The sequence below is a fragment of the Solanum pennellii genome, chromosome 6 (assembly GCF_001406875.1).
Source record: "Solanum pennellii chromosome 6, SPENNV200".
In the NCBI taxonomy this organism is placed as follows: Eukaryota; Viridiplantae; Streptophyta; class Magnoliopsida; order Solanales; family Solanaceae; genus Solanum; species Solanum pennellii.
Window position 1 is genome coordinate 18,052,266 of NC_028642.1, and position 9,627 is coordinate 18,061,892.

Genomic DNA, 9,627 nt, shown 5'->3' on the forward strand with positions numbered 1-9,627 from the left:
CATTGTATAGCCCATCCGAGGCATTTTTACTTTGATGTAGGGGCTATGCCCAAGTTCTTGCACTCTTATTAGTTGGTTAGGAGATGAGACGACTATTATAGCTATGTTATCTTATATATATATATATATATATATATATATATATATATAGATTTGAGATGATAAAAAAAATAGAAAATTGAGAAAATCGGATGAACCGACTACTAAAATAAAAATTATTACTTTATGTTGGCTTAATTTGGTTTATAGATTCAATAAACCACTATTTCTAATTTAGTTATTTGCTTGATAAAAAATTTAAATCAAATCGACCAAAGTTGTCATGACCAAAGTATCAACCCGAACTGAGACATAGTGTTTGAACCACAAATGATCCCAAGACAACCCTTTGTATAATATGAAGTTCACATGAGAACTGAAGTGGAATCTAAAAATAAATATCATAACTGAAACATATTTGAAAAATAGATTTAGTACACAAAAATACTAATGTCTGAAAGCCGCTAAGTACATGAGATTATTTGGTACGACAACACCATGGACTTTTTAAGATCTAAATAACATATACTGACTCATAGTTGAAGTCCTATGAATGCAAGGAGTAATCACCGCAATACTGAAAGTAGATGAAATTTGTTGAACATATGGGCGCGAATTTGAATATGGGTGCTGAAATTAAAATTATAAAAGAAGTAGCACAAAGTAGCATTTAGTAAATTTCATAAAAGAAATGTCAGAAACTCTATTGTCTATCTATGAAGTCCCTTACTGACAAAGATGGAAGTCGGGAGAAGATCCACGACATCCTAACAACTCATATAATTGAAATGTAAATGAAATCCTCCGGAAGCAATTCACAGTAGCTAACTCGAATTCTATGTGATATAAATAAAACTCCTGTTGNTATATATATATATATATATATATATATAGAAGACTAAGTAATCTTCCTATATGAAGGGTCTATGTATACTCGATATATATATATATATACTATGTGTATGTAGAGGTCTATGTAAACCTACAATTAGAAGTTATGGAAAAGTTTTAAATTCCCGCTAAATTTGACCTATGAATGTAATGATGTAAGCTAAGAGGATAGTCTTAGTTCTCAAAGAGGACTACAAATCCAGTTACGTCTAGGGTGTATTCCCAAATCTGACAAACTTGGTATCAGAGCCAGGTCGAATTAGCTTTGAGTCAATGTCTCTCTCAACCACGTCTATGTAAGTTCGTATTTATAATTGTGAAACGCACCACACTAATGGATTGGAACCTATGTGATGGTGAGGAAACTGTCACTTTCTTAAAAGTCCAATATCGTCCCTTTGGAGTGTTAGATCAATGTGCTTTTGCATCTAATCCTCTCATTGTTATTATAGGGAATGAATGCTCGAAGGAATGCGTCATGAAGACTTGTAAAAAAATTGTCAATGCGGGTGTTCCTCCCCATGGTGATCAAGTTCCTCCTTTTTGGGAAGATGTGAATGATGACAAAGCACCAGTCAATCCTCCTTCTTTGAAGGATGAGAACTTAAGGGCTTCTCTCTTCGAAATGACCCAATACATTAACACCCAAGCACAAGCAGCCACTACTCAAGCCCAAGCAACGACTTCCCAAGCTAATTAGAAGGTTGTGCCACGGGCAAATCAACAAGTTTCTACCATGGCCTCTCATCTAAGGGTATTCACTAGAATGAAACCTCGTACTTTCTATGGGTCCAAGGTTGAATAAGACCCCTATAAGTTCATTGATGAAATGTACAAGATGATCTATGCTACGGGCTTTCCTACTAGTGAGAAGGGCGAGTTAGCCACTTACCAACTTAAGCATGTGCCCAAACTTGGTATGTCCAATGGAGTGACAATAGGTCCTTAAGGGGTGGACCGGTAATTGGGAAAGTGTTCAAGAGGGCATTTTTTAATAGGTTCTTTCCTAGGGAAAAGAGAGAATCCAAGGTGGTGGAGTTCATCAACCTTCACCAAGGAGGTATGAGTGTTCTAGAATACTCTTTGAAATTCACTAAATTGTCAAAATATGATCCTTCTTTGGTTTCAGACACTAGGGATGAAATGAACCATTTTTTGACGTTAGTGTCGGATGACTTGCCAGAAAAGTGTCATTCGCCAATGCTACATGACAATATGACCATGGCTCGTCTCATGGTTCATGCTCAACAAGTGCAAGAGGCAAGGTCTAAAAGAAAGAATAGAGATGCCAAGAGGGTAAGATCCTTTGATAGTGGTTCTTCTAAGAGTAGGCTTGAGATTCCAGACAAGTCTAGGCTTAAGAAGAGGGTGTCTAATCAGGTTCCATTAAATTTCCCTAAGGCTCGTGATGATATGGTGTCTAACCCTAAGCCTAAAAAAGGGAAAGGGTACTAGTTCACCAACCGAGAATCCAACTTGTGGAATGTCTGGCAAGAAACACTATGGTAATTACCTTAAAGGAACGGATAATTGTTTTCGTTGTGGTAAAAATAGGAACAAGGTTGGGGACCTCCCTAATAAGAGGGGTCAAGACAAGGTTAGTGGTCAAGTCAAGATAGTGGTTCAAATGAGGCTCCAAAGAAGAATCGCTTCCACGCTCTCCGATCTAGGGGTACGCAAGACACTTCTCGCGACGTGGTGACCGGTATATTTAAAGTCTTTTCGATTGATGTATATGATTTAATTTATCCAGGAACTACATTATCTTTTGGTACTCCCTTGATAGCTAAGATGTTTGAAATCTTACCCAACATTCTAAATGAACCTTTTAGGTGTCTACCCCGGTGGGTGAGTCGGTTGTTGCAAAAATAGTATATATGAATTGTCCTATAATTTTGCCCAATAAAGTTACTTATGTTGAACTAGTAGAACTTGATGTGTTTGATTTTGATGTCATATTGGGTATGGATTAGTTAGATGCTTGCTTTTGCCTCAATAAATTGTAGAACGAGGGTGGTGAAGTTCAACTTTCAAAATGAGCCCATTTTAGAGTGGAAGGGGGGGGGGGAATTCTATTCCTAGACGTCGCATCATCTATTGTTTGACAGCTTGTAAAATGATCTCTAAAGGGTGTTTATACAGTATAGTAAGGGTCAAAGATTTAGACTCTGAAATTCCTCTCATTGAGTCGGTCCCCATAGTGAGCGAATTTTTGGAGGTCTTTACTAATGATCTTCCCGTTATTGCTCTTGAGCGGGAAATTGATTTTGGTATCGCATATTATCGGATACAAATCCTATTTCAATTACTCCTTATCGGATGGCTCCGGCCGAATTAAAAGAGTTGAAGGCTCAACTCAAGGATTTACTAGACAAGGGTTTCATTCGGCCTAGTATTTCTTTATGGCGTGCTTTGGTTTTATTTATGAAGAAGAAGGATGGTTCCTTTTAAATGTGCACTGATTATCGCCAACTCAATAAAGTCACTATTATTAATAAGTATCCTCTCCCTTGGATTGACGACTTGTTTGATAAACTCCAAGGGGTAACCTACTTTTCTAAGATTGATTTGAGATCGGGGTATAATAAACTTAGGGTGAGAGGTGAGTATATACAAAAAAGGGCATTTCGGACTAGATATGTTCACTATGATTTTTTAGTAATGTCCTTTGGTCTCACAAATGTCCCCGCGGCATTTATGGATCTTATGAACGGAGTGTTTCGATGTTACCTAGATTCATTTGTTATTTTTTTCATTAATGACATCTTGGTATATTCAAAAAATAAGGGTGAACATATGAACCTTTTGAGAGTGGTACAAGTTCGTAAGGAGAAACAATTATTTGTCAAGTATAACAAATGTGAGTTTTGGTTGAGGTCGGTGGAGTTTCATGGTTATATCATCTCTTGTGAGGTAGTTGAGGTTGATTCAAGGAAAACCGAGGCAGTCAAGAATTGTCCTAGACCATTGACGCCAACAAACATTAGGAGTTTCTTGGGTCTAGCGGGTTATTATTTGAGGTTTCTGGATAGTTTTGCATCCAATGCGTCTCCCTTGACTACTTTAACCCAAAAGAGTAAGAACTTTGACTGTTATGAGGCATATGAAAAGAGCAACCTAATGTTGAAGGATAGGCTTACTTCCGCACTGGTATTGACCCTACTAGAGGGAACAAAGGGTCTTGTAGTATATTGTTATGCATCTCGAGTTGGGTTGGAGTGTGTTCCATGCAACATGGGAAGGTTATAGCCTATGCCTCTAGGCAACTCAAGGTGCATGAGAGAAATTATCCGACTCATGACCTTGAATTAGCGGCGGTTGTATTCACTTTAATGATTTGGAGGCATTACTTGAATGGGTCCATGTGGATGTGTATACGGACCATAAAAGTCTTCAATACGTATTCACTCAAAATGAATTAAATCTCCGACAAAGGAGACAATTAGAGTTGTTGAAAGACTATGACATGATTGTCCTTTATCATCCCGGTAAGGACAATGTAGTAGCGGATGTTTTGAGTCTTTTGTCCATGGGAAGTGTATCCCATGTTGAGGAATCCAAGAGAAATATAGTAAAGGATGTTCATAGGTTGGATTATTTAGGGGTTCGGATTGAAGATTCTCCCATAGGTGGTGTAGTGGTACGTCATAACTCCGAGTCATCTTTGGTGGTCGAGGTGAAGTCCAAACAACACCGTGATCAAGCATTTATGGACTTAAAGGAATCGGTTCTTGGTAATCTCAATGAGTCATTATCCTTGGGGGAGATGGTGTATTGAGGTAGCAATGGAGCTTATGTGTTCCCAATATATATGGTTTGAGGAGTCGGATTCTTGAGGAAGCTCATAGGTCTTATTACTCCATTCATCCGAGTTCAACGAAGAAGTACCATGACCTTAGAGAAGTATTTTGGTGGGAAGGTTTGAAGGACATAGCATAATTTGTCGCTAAATGTCCAAATTGCCAACAAGTAATAGCCGAACATAAATATCCGGATGGGTTACTTCAAGAAATCCAAGTTCCCACTTGGAAGTGAGAGGACATCAATATGGATTTTGTAGTAGGGTTGCCTTGGACACAAATGCAATATGACTCTATATGGGTTATTGTGGATAGGTTGACCAATTCCTCTCATTTTATTCCCGTCACGGCTACTTATTCGGCGGAAGATTATGCAAGGATTTTCATAGATGATATTGTATGTCTCCATGGTATTCCGTTATCCATCATATCGGATAGGGGTGCATAATTCGCATCTAGGTTTTTGTGGTCTTCCAAGAAGGGTTGGGTACGACGGTGAATCTAAGCACCACTTTTCATCCCCAAACGGATGGTCAAGTGGAGCGTACTATTCAAACCCTTGAGGATATTCTTAGAGCTCGTATTATTGATTTCAAGTGAAATTGGGATAAGCATTTGCCTTTGATGGAGTTTTCTTATAATAGTTTTCATTCATCCATATCCATGTCTCCTTATGAAGCCTTGTATGGTAGGAGGTGTAGGTCTCCTATTGGATGGTTTGAAGTAGGTGGGCTTTATCTTCTTGGTCCCGATTTGATTTAGAAGATTTTGGAAAACTTTCATATCATAAAGAACCGGTTGCAAGCGGCCTATAGTCGGCAAAAGTCTTATGCCGATCATAGGAGAAGGGATTTAGAATTTGAAGAAGGTGATAAAGTGTATTTGAAAATTTTGCCTATGAAAGGGGTGTTTAGATTTTTAAAGAAAGGGAAGTTGAGTCCTTGTTATGTGGGTCCCTATGAAAAATTGCAAAGGGTTGATAAGGTTGCCTATGAGTTAAGGTTACCTAGTCAATTGGCTTCGCATCATCCATTTTTTCATGTTTTTATGCTTAAGAAGTGTATCTGTGACCCCGAGTCTATTCTTGCTATTGAGGGTCTTCGTGTGAAGGATAACCTCTCTTATGAGGAAATTCTGGTTCAAATCCTTGATAGACAAGTAAAGAAATTTATAAATAAAGAGGTGGAATCCGTAAAGGTGTTATGAAAAAATCACCTAGTTGAGGGTGCCACATGGGAGGACGAGGCCCATATGAAGTCCAGTTACCCTCATATAATAGATAAGTAAGGTTTGTAGTTCTTACTAATAATGAAAATAATGACTAAAAATTGAAGTATCTTAATATTTGATGAATTTATGCAAAAGGTGCATTTTTGATGTTGTTACAGTTATTATAGTGAAGTATGCCCATAGATTGCAATTTTTCTTGTTTGGGTCATTTTGTACATTTTGATATGATTAGTGTTTATGAAATTATATTTATCATGTTGATAAGTTGAACTTTAGCATAATTGACTCATAAATGATAATTTAAGCTCTTGTTTTTATAAGAAGGATATTCCTCGTAATGTAGTGTTTAGCCTTATGTGTGGTAATTGAATCTTTTTGAATAGCCTTTTGTAAGTGATATGATTTGTGATGTGATTCATTTTTGATGTGTTGTTGTTTGTTGGGCTTCTAGTCTTGAGTCTGTTCCTTATTTCAAAAGAATTTTAGTGTCATTTGTGGACGAATGTTCATAAGGGAGGGATAATGTAACACTTCGAAAATCCAAAAGATGTGTTCTAGAGCCTAACTTAAGTTTTATAAGGTTTGGAAACTGTTTGAAGGTCCATTTTAATGATAATAATTTGTTAAGGAAGTCTAGAAACCAAAACGTCTAAGAACGTCCATGACGTGCGAAAACTAGTTCAAAGAGGTACTAGCGTGTCTTAGCCTATTTGACTAGTTTTTAGGAGTCGTAAATTCATTAAAACTGGTGTAAGGGTGTATAACACGTATTATAGTGGATTCATGCTCGAAACCTCCGGGTACGACTCCCCAAGGACAAACCAAGGTCCCTTGAGGAGGACCCTTGCAAATTGGAAAAAAACTGACAAGAGGCAGAGTCCATCAACGGATTGCGGGCAAAGATCCGTTTGTAAATCGACGTGGCGTCGATGCCTCCATATGTGAAGAATTAACCAAATTTTGTGGGAAGTCGCTTTGGCAACTCTCTGACAAAAACCACAGGGGTGCAGCACGGAGGCTACACTGCTCGTCGACTAACCTACGGCCCATCAGTCGGGGTCTCATAGGTAAGGTTTGTGTTTGACTATGCTGTTTTAAGTAATTCATTTAATTATTTGAGAGGTTATCTAGTGAATTAAAGGTTAAGGGGGAGTTGAATTAAGTTAATTAGGGACCTCTATATAAAGACTTAGCCTTATTAAACTAGACCCAAGCTCATAATTCCCAAACCCAAAACTCTCTTCCTTCTTTCTTCTTTCCCTCTCTAGTGAAGACTCCATTGAAGACCAAGCCAGGGGAGGGTTTAAGGGCTGCAAAATGTCAATTTCCTCAATCAATCTTCATCAATTAACAAGGTATGGGATCTAATTCACCTTTGAGACCTCTTTTCTCAAAGGGTTCCATCAAATTGATTTAAAAAAAATGAGTTTTCAATTGGGTTTCATCCAATCTCAAAATTGATGTTATGAATTGATTTTTGCTTAAATTTTTTTTGAATATTATATATATATTAACATTTAGTTTAACTCAATTATGATATATCTTGATGGTTTGATCTAGTTTGTAGAAGATGACCTTTACCCCTTAACCCAAGGTTATGATCTGGATATGAATTATGTCATATTGGTTTTATTGACTTTATTGTTGATTTATTTACTACTAGATGATGTTTTTATACTGATCATGAATGACTTAGGGTGAATTATAGTCCTAACATACTTCTTGAGAATTTGATCTAGGTCAAGAACTATGTTGTGAATTAACCTAAGTATCTTGTCTTAAGCTATGAACTAGTATTGAATTGTGATATAGTGATTCTTATATTCATGTTATCATATTGGTCATTGAATGAGGATGACGTTATACCCTAATTGGGTCGAGTAAGGGTTGCTAGTAAGACCTTGATTATGGATTATGAAGGAGACTTGGTAAGTCTTTTGATCCCTATCCTCTATTTCAAATTATGGTTAATTGTGATCAAGTCATCATGTTCTATTGGAGTATGCCTTGTATTAGGATTTATAGGGTGGAACGATGTTGAATTTAAATATCTTGACTGTGATTTATAAGGTGTTAGCTTAAGGTGTAAATTTTATAAGGATGGTGAATGATTTACCAATGTGCCTTATCTTGATGTAAAAATGTTAATGTGGTCACTTCACCTATATGAATTGTAATGAAAGGACAATACTATTGCAATTCTTATTGAGCTATGATGATGATGATGATGTTATACAAGGGTTATACACTATGAGCTACAATAAGTCTTGGTGATCAATAAAGACATTAACTACATTTCAAAAAGGGACTCTAACTTAGCACCGAGTGAACTAGAGTGAGGAGTGTTCCTTCCCACATAGGGAAGGTAGGATCACTAATGTACTCTTGAAATTGGAGACTATAAAGCATGTATCATAAAGAGGTTCCTAACTATATCTCCTAGTTCTTTAACTATGTTTCCTCCATAGGAATACTAGATAGTGGATCCACATAGTTGCTACGTTCATGTTTTGGTACTACCTTGGAATGTAGTCCACCTTCTTTCTGTGTAGGATTCAATGACACCGGTTGCACATTAGCTCATGTGGTCTATGTCAATTAAGTCAATATGTCTCCAAAAGGTAAAACAAACTAAGGGAATGAACTCTAACTAAGATGACCTAAGGGGTTTGGCTTAGTCTAGGTAGGGGTATTGGACTCTACCTATACATTGCACTAGTTAGCCTTAAGGTAAGTCTTTGGAAAATGTTATTATGTATACATATGGTTATAAATTAAAATGATGTATATGACGATTTTACATGTTTATGATGCTATATGATGTCCACTACTCTTATAAACATGTATTTGGTATATAACGCTAAAGGTATGATATTGTGTATTCTTAATGTCATGTTATGTGAAGTGGGATGTTGGTCATGATTCTTTTTGAGTTAATTGATTTAGTAAGATTATGGGGCTTTTCTTAGTCATCGCACTTATTGACTTGATAGAGGTTATAGGTAGTTTTCTTATTTTGGTTATGTTGATATGTGCTCTTATTCATGCTTGTTGAGGTTATGACTTGATGATAGGGTTACTTTGAGTATATGTCTAAATACATGTATGGATGTTGACTTGACTACTTTTGATGTTGTTTGTCTTGCGATGTACATGCCTATTACTTCATGAATATGTTTTATTGATTCAGTATAGTCTTGTTTATTATGCATAAGTATTTTCAAAGTAAATTGCATACCTTTATGAAATGTCCCTTTTCTTGACATGATTTCAAAGTACGTGTGTATATGATCTCTTACTTTGTATAAGTTGTGTACTAACCCCATTTCTTCCTTTTTCCCAAACATTTTAGGTTTTGGTCATTGATGTGGTTTCGAAGACGACTTGAAGAAGGCTTGGATCTTTTATTCATCCAAGTAATGTAGGTCCTCACTTTCGAGGGCGATGCTACTATCAAGCTATGATATTGTTCTAGTATTAAAGACTCTTATATTTATTTCCTTTTCATTTAGTATGGAACTTTGTAAAGCCCATGTGAGGCTCTCTTTCTTTGATGTATGGGCTATGCCCAAGTTCTTACACTCTTATTAGATGGTTATGAGATAGGACGACTATTATGACTATATCATCTTTTATATATATATATATATATATATATATATATATA